Source organism: Electrophorus electricus, unplaced genomic scaffold (genome assembly GCF_041902795.1).
Source record: "Electrophorus electricus isolate QZ-2024a unplaced genomic scaffold, ASM4190279v1 Scaffold155, whole genome shotgun sequence".
NCBI lineage: Eukaryota > Metazoa > Chordata > Actinopteri > Gymnotiformes > Gymnotidae > Electrophorus > Electrophorus electricus.
In genome coordinates, this window is record NW_027658436.1 from 92,476 (window position 1) to 100,241 (window position 7,766).

The 7,766-nt window shown below is 38.5% G+C and overlaps 1 non-coding gene across 1 annotated transcript; it reads left to right on the top strand.

Annotated features, from left to right (window-relative positions):
- Nucleotides 1-4,042: 4,042 nt before the first annotated feature.
- trnai-aau (transfer RNA isoleucine (anticodon AAU)) lies at nucleotides 4,043-4,116 on the top strand. The gene has a single exon. It is a non-coding gene; the product is annotated as a tRNA-Ile (tRNA).
- The last annotated feature ends 3,650 nt before the right edge of the window (nucleotides 4,117-7,766 follow it).

Sequence of the window (7,766 nt, forward strand, 5' to 3'; positions counted from 1 at the left end):
GGACAGAAACCTGGAAGCTGGTGTGGATAGTATGAAACCCACCAAAAATGAAAACAACAGCTTCATTTGGAAAGAAAACAAAACAAAAAAAAACCAAAAAAACCCACAAAATGCAGCAAGAGAGAACAGGTCTTTGCTTATCTTAGATAAATCAATGTTTGAAATAATCAATGCTTTAAAAAGCATGGTAGCCAGGAACAAAAAAGTAACCAAAAGTATTCAAGTATCCATTTTTTTATATCAATTTTTATCTCTGACAAGGAAGATGTGGAGGGGAACCTGGGAGCCTGTTGGACAGGGTAATGAACTGGATTGCAGGCTCAAACACTGTATGCACTTATATGCACTTGAAGGACAGTGTTCACTACCAGTTCCGTGTACGCCTTTTTTTCTATCGTCACTTTGCATCAACTGGGAAGGAGCAACCGTCATTCACACCCAACAGGAATGCAGCTAGATGTGATCTTGAGAATTCTTGGCTATAGAATCGCCAAAAACTATCTTAAGCACTTTAGCACCATTCTAAGACAACCATTGACAATAATTACTCACCTTAATGAATTCTTTGTCTGCATCTTGGCTGCATCTGAGCTGGTGGTTGAAAAGCAGGGCCCGCAGCTGTCGGTTCTGGTGCTGGATGTCATACTGCTTAGCTGTCTGACAGGCCCGCACAACTCGTAGGTCTGTTCAAGGTGGCACTTGTACACCTCAATTTCCATCGTAATTGTCCTGTACAACCATTAAAAAATTTGACAGAAGTTAAAAAACAGCAGAACGGTTTGTTACAACTGGAAAAAAATAAATAAGAAAATATTGTTTGTTGTTGTACATGAAAGTCAGAGAGCCATGAGGATAAGCCCTCTTGTCCAAAGTTCTGATCAGCAGTTATGACCTCCTAACACTGCAATCAAAATGCACAGGCAAAAGATGCGTTACTGAAAAAACACTCTGCAGATCTGGATTTCATGTCACCACAGTCAAAGTTGAAGGCTTTGTTCGGTGAAAAGAAAACAAATATATCAAAGTTGACGTTATACTCAGTAAGAACTCAGTACAGTAAGAAACTGCAAAATACTCAGAAAACTCTGTGCATGAGTCAGTGGCTCAATAGTCCAACTAAAATCAGCCAGGACCACAGTTTAGTTGGGTTAAACATGAGTCAACTAAATCCTTAGTCAGAGAATGATATTCTGTCTTTGCTGCTTACATGATCAGCTTCTTTCAAATAGCCATGTAAACTTAGTTATTTAGGAATAATATCAAACTACATGTGGGCCATCAGATCCTGTTTGCCCTTGAAGACCCACTCACAATCTTTGCCCAAGTCCAGCACTGGACATGCATTACCTTGCACAGTTTCACAGCTCTGGCACTGCAATCAACAATGCATACGTCTTAACTAAGAAGGCAACAGTTCAAATGGAAAACCTACTTCCTCTCTGGGAGTGAAGGAAGCCAGCTGCTTGATCTTCAGTGTCTGGTTGAGTCTTGGATGCATCAAGCACAGGGACACCAGCTGATACCCCATGGTTGAGGTGCTCCATATATTGTGCAAGGATCGGTTCGTTATAATCACCATTCTGCATTTTTTAACAGCAGCAACAGCATAAAATGGTTCAGGTAAGGGTGCATCATTGGAAGACTTTCACTAAAATATGTCCTCACCATGTCTCAAATACAGCAATACCTCTTAGAAGCCATTGTACTGCACACAGAATGGACAGTCTCAGCAGTTTCTGTTCTCATATGGAACCTCAGTGTTTTGATTACAGAACCAGCAATTCACAATGACATGAACTGGTTTCTTCCCATTGAATAGGGAGTTTATATATATAACTGAATTTGATCAAACTATAGCAATGATTGTGAGCAAGGAGCTTTCATTTTACAGCCTAAAAATGAAAGTGGCAAATAAATGTATGTTACAAATAAACCAAACTTGAAACGTTATATGAATAGCTTCATGTTGAATATACACAGTTAATCAGTCATTACAAACTACATTCTATTAATACAGAATGTTTATGAAAGTTAATTTAATCTAATTAACAATAAATGAACAGTCGAATATTGTAGTTCAAACAGTCCGATAGCTGTAGTAATGGCTTAACTCATTTTGCTTATTTAGAGAGAACGATACATTTGAAAACCCACAGGTTTGTGAATTTGGGTCTCTAAATCATACAAAAGTAGGTTTTCTATTGCTGAACAGTTAGCTAGCTAACAAACTACCAGCACCTAAACGATCAAAGTTGAAAGCTGAACAATGAAATGGTTCCACAAGGAATGGTTTATAGCCCCGAGTTTCACACTCGCTGACCTCAACTGTTAGCTAGCTAACTAGCGTATCGCTGTGATAAAGCGATACAATCTTTAGCAATGAGGACATGAATAAAGTATCCTTTACAATTTTCACAATATTGTGAAATTTAATTTGCTGGCATTGGAGGTTATTAAATATTCACAATATCAATAATAATTCCTTGGCTCACAGAATCAGACATTACATTTTTGCTGTTATGGCAGCTGTTATAAAGATCATATTTATACAGAACCCTGTTCAGTTAGTGCTAGTATTGAGGAACCATTGCATAACTAATAGCGGTACAGAGACAGAAACATCATGTGTTCAGATGAATAACTGGATGTGTGTGAGACAGTCTGTGAGAGGTTTGCATTTGTGTGTTGCATGACTATGAGTGGGAAAACCATATAAAGGTAAAAACATTACCTCTGCAACAAGGATCTCTTCTATTTGAAGGAAAGGTTTAAGTTAGACACAGTCTCAACAGAGTAAGTTAAATCTGTCTGTGTTAAGACCAGTTGACATATCAGTGGTTTATCACTGATTATGTCTGCCACTGAGATACCACAAATTAAGCTTTCCAGATTCCAAGACATACAGTTGTGCAGTGTGAGCCATACATCAATTTGAAAACTTCAAAAGTCACGTAATGTGTGCATGGCATAAGCGTATTAGCAGGTCCCGAAAACATTTGCTATCAGAAAGGATTTCATCATAGAAAAAAAACTACAAATTCTAGACTTGAGAATGTGAGCATCAATCCCACTAACACTCACATACTAAAAGAGCACTCTACCACTTGACCTAGTTCTCCTAGAGTGGGACTTGTTTGCAGATCGGACAAAAGCTGAAGACACAGTGGAATGGCAATTCTCTAGGAGATCATACCAAATCCTGCATCCACCCTAAATATTTCATCTAGCTGTGAAGTCAAAAAAGCTTATTCCTGAAATGACAGGAATAGTTCTTGCAGATTCTGATATGCTATGCAAACACTATAAAATGTGAGCTATGTTAGATCTGGCAGCCATTGGCTCTAACTGTCTCTTTTTATTGAGTTAAGCAATGCTTACAGAATAACTTTCTATGGCTTCAAATACTTCCAAGAATTAAACCTTGCAGAGCTCTGTAGCTAGACACATTGTCTCTGTAGGTTTGACATGTTCATTTGACAAACTAGCTAAAATAGCATCTTTTGGTTTGAATAAATTGCCCCTTAGACCCAGACAAAAAATTGCTCAAAATCTTTCTGCTTATTCATGCAGCAATGACACAGATTTCCAAAGAAAGAGGACGTATGGTTAAAGCTAGAAAAAAATGCCTACTCTGTGCTCAGGCAGAAAATCTGATATTTTAAATATGTCCCTAAAAGGTTTATATTCCTTGGCTCACAGAATCAGACATTACATTTTTGTTGTTATGGCAGATTTCATGGTGTAATAGACAGCACTATGTAACTCGCAGCAATAAAGCTCAGTGGACTTTGCAATTGATGATTTCGTCACTGTGTACAACTGCACTGAATTGCTCTTTAACAAAAGCTTCTCCACATTTGCTTTTGAAGTTTAATTCAAAAGTTGGCTACAGAATAACCATTTGTCAGAGGGAACAATAAGTGTCAACTTTCACCTATGCTCGGTCGAAAAAGTGGCCGTAATCTCGTTGACACCAAGTCTACAATTTCATGGAAAGGTTCCCTTCAGTGCTGCACCAAAAACTGCGAAATGAACGGAGAAAGGCCGATTAGCTCAGTTGGTCAGAGCGTGGTGCTAATAACGCGAAGGTCATGGGTTCGATCCCCATATGGGCCATGTGGGTTTTGTTTGATGAATGACCCCTTGTCAACAAACCACCTGTTTGAACTTGTGTTGCTTATAACATTGCTTGTAAATCACAATCTGCTAAGACATGTTCCAAGTACATGAGAGTGTGTTCTTGATTACAAAACTTTGCCCATGGATTTGTGCTTGTTTACAAATCTTGGACAATGCAGAGAAAAGTATGAAATCAGAGGGACTCTGGCATTAGTGTAAGGCTCTCGATCGCTGTGTGAATAGGTCAAAGAAGCAATTCCAGAGGCATGCAGACAACCTGCATCCTCCCCATCAAATTATAGCCAGTTAGGTGTCTGGCAGTGCCAGGGAGTTCAAATCCTTTAGTCTGAAATGTGTTGGGATATGATTATGCCTGCCACTGAGGTCTGACAGCTCCACAGTTGCCTTGTGAAAAGAATACAGTATAGACCGGCACCCACATACATTACTGTACACATCAGAGATCAGCGCAGGAATATCAGTTTGTAAACCCGCCAAATCTGCCCCCACAGGCTCCCTGAGTTCTACTAATCGCTCCAACACCTTGTTTCAACCTCAGTTTCTTTTTTTTTGAAGCGCATGAGGCAGCTTCAGCTATTTCCACAGGCAATCATATTAGATGTGCCATCAGTAACCAGACATGTGACTTTATTTTATTCCCCATTCTTCCATAAGAGAGGATTTCACACAGGCCAAATTTTCAGCCGTATGCGCCTGCAGGAATTTCACAACACCAAGTAGTGTAGACTTCAGAAATGTGTTGTCATCTATAAAATGGCAGGTCACAGCCAAGAAGGCATCCACATTAAGAGATGTCCACATATCTGCTGACAAACTCATTGCAGGAATTTTCTGGACCTCAGCTTTGGCCTTCTCTTTCTCTTATTGGCATTTGGCCTCAACCATGGCCTTTACAGTCTAAAGGGAAGGAAGAAAATAATTATATATATTTTTAATACTACTCTCATAATGTATCCATGTCACCACACATACCTTCCTAGTTAGGAGAATATAAGTTGAATCCAATTTTGCTACCAAGTCCCTGAAGCTTTTATCCTCAACTATGCTAAATGGCTGTGTGTCTCTAACTATCATGGGGACCAAAGCCTCATCCAGGTCTTCCTTTCTGGTCACTGCTTTGTAAAGATTAGATTATACTTTGTCACCAAAAAATATAGTACTCACCAATGAAATTCACTTTATAATCCAATCCAAACTGCAAATAACATGTAAGGTGCAGAGAATAATGCAATATATATATATATATATATATATATATATATATATATATATATATATATATATATATATATATATATATATATATATATATATATAGTATATAGAGTATATACACATTTTATATACATGTGCATAATAACGTTAACACCTTGTGACAACTGATAAATAAGCCAAATGACATTGGCAAGGGTGACAGTAGGAAAAACTCACTGGAATGGTGGAAGGGACTTGGAAGGTGTCAGACTCAAAAGGGAACTCATCCTCCTTCGGTTAACCCTGGATAAACCTGGGCAAAGATGAGTTGGGTAGAGGATGGCTGACAAATTGTAAGCATGAAAGATACACTACAGCATTCCTACACAAAGACATCATAGGAGATAGAAACAGAGCACAGTTCACCTGGATAGAACACCTGGGTAGAAATACAGTAACTCATTATTATAACAGTACAAAGAAATGAAATGTGGATCATCCAGGTGAGGTTCATCTGCTAATCTGCACATAAATATTGTTTGTGACAGTGCAGAATGTTGCAGGTAAATGGAGGGCAAGGTGCTGTCATTTTAAGCATTTTAAGGCAGGTCCAGGAAGGAGAAACCCCAGCAGGTAGGAAAAGTTAGTGGGGAGCACAGATAGCACAGCACTCCAGAATCATGTACTGGAGCATGGTGTGTCCACTGGGAGGAGGTGGGGTGGTTGGAAGAGCATAAAAGACTGTTGTTACTGCAAAGATTCATTTAGACCTTTCATTTGGACTGTTATTCTTTTTTTAGGGGGCGGGGGGGGGGCATGTATTTAATGAAATAATAACGAAAAATTAATAGATGAATTCATACCAACTCAAATTTGCTGGTAAAGAAATCATTTGTAAGGTAAAAGTTATTTTAAGAGTGATGTTAAGGAATTTTTTTAAATGTTAATTATAATTTCATTAGAATAATTCTAACATCTACGGGATGATCTGAGGGTTAAAGAAAAAAGAGGTGGACCTTATGGGCAATAAAGCAAAAGTCGTTATTGTAGTACAAGACCCTTTGTTCTAGCTAAGTGATCTGCTGCATCTCAGTTTGAGTCATGTAGAATTCTAAAGACAGAAAGTCTTTATTCTGGCATAAAATAAAACTGAAGGGGGAAACATACTTTGAGTTAGTACCAGTAGTTATTGATTGTACACAAAGTCCAGTATGCATCCAAATGTAATCAAGAGATATCTGTTGGAGCTGAACATCTCCAACTCGTACAATGCAATGTTTCTTCTTTGTGTCAAATGAACTTAACAATTCAAACATCCATAACTGGCCGTGTTTCTTGCCAACATACTGGTGTTTGGACTTATGGGATTACATGTCTGTTGCCTTCAATAGCTTAGTTGGTAGAGTGGAGGACTGTAGAATTTAAAACTGTTATCCTTAGTCTGTCAGTTAAAATCTGACTCAAAGGAAGTTTGTTTTTTCACATACAAGCTTCTTTTTTAAGTGAGCAAAAAGAGCGTCCCCTGACCAGGAATCAAGCCCAAGTTGCAGTGGTGAAAGTGTTGAATCCTAGCCACTCACCCACCAGCAATAAAGCTCAGATGCTTCTGACAAACATTTTTCAAACTCTGTATTCCTAGTATACTGACGATGTTTGTATGCATACTGGACTTGGTATGCATGAGCATTAGGAGGTCATAAAGAGAGGTATTCATATTTCTTTTTATTCCACATAAAAATTAAGTTTGAAAGAGAATCCTAGCCACTAGCTCACCAGGGATAAAGGTGACAGTTTCCTCTGACATGAACATGACCTACATTCATTGGTAACATTTTGATCGAAACCAGGCAAAAGTATTTAGTCACTAGCTGAAATAGCTCAGCTGGGTGAGTGTTAGATTGAATATCAAAAGACTCCTAGTTCAGTCCTGGGTTTTGGTAGCTGTGCAAGACCAAGCTCCTCATCAAACTGTCCTCTTTTTAAGAATATTTCATAAACTTTTACATTCCTTTCCTAAAAACGAATGACATTACTGTTTTTACGCTATTGTTAGAAGTCATAGTGTAATAGTGCTCTAGACTTTGAATTCAGTGATCCTACTTAAACTTTAGTGGAATTTGCACTTCCTTATGATATGTTTCCTCACTGCACAGAGAGCCATTTGAACATTGGCTTCTGTATAAACGCTTTTGAAATGTTTTTCATTAGTTGTCTACTGGCCAAACCACTGGACAAGGGGAGGGTAGGTGTCAGCTTGCATGTATGCTTGTGTTGGTATCCTGGTTCACACACTCCCTGTGTTTTCATGGAATGGGGCCTACCTCAGCTTCCTTTGGCTCATGGATGGGCTTTGTCCTACCAAAAAAGGTGATGCAAATAAGTCATCTGCTTACTAAAGTTCTTGAAAATCACACTCTGCGAAGAGGCATTGC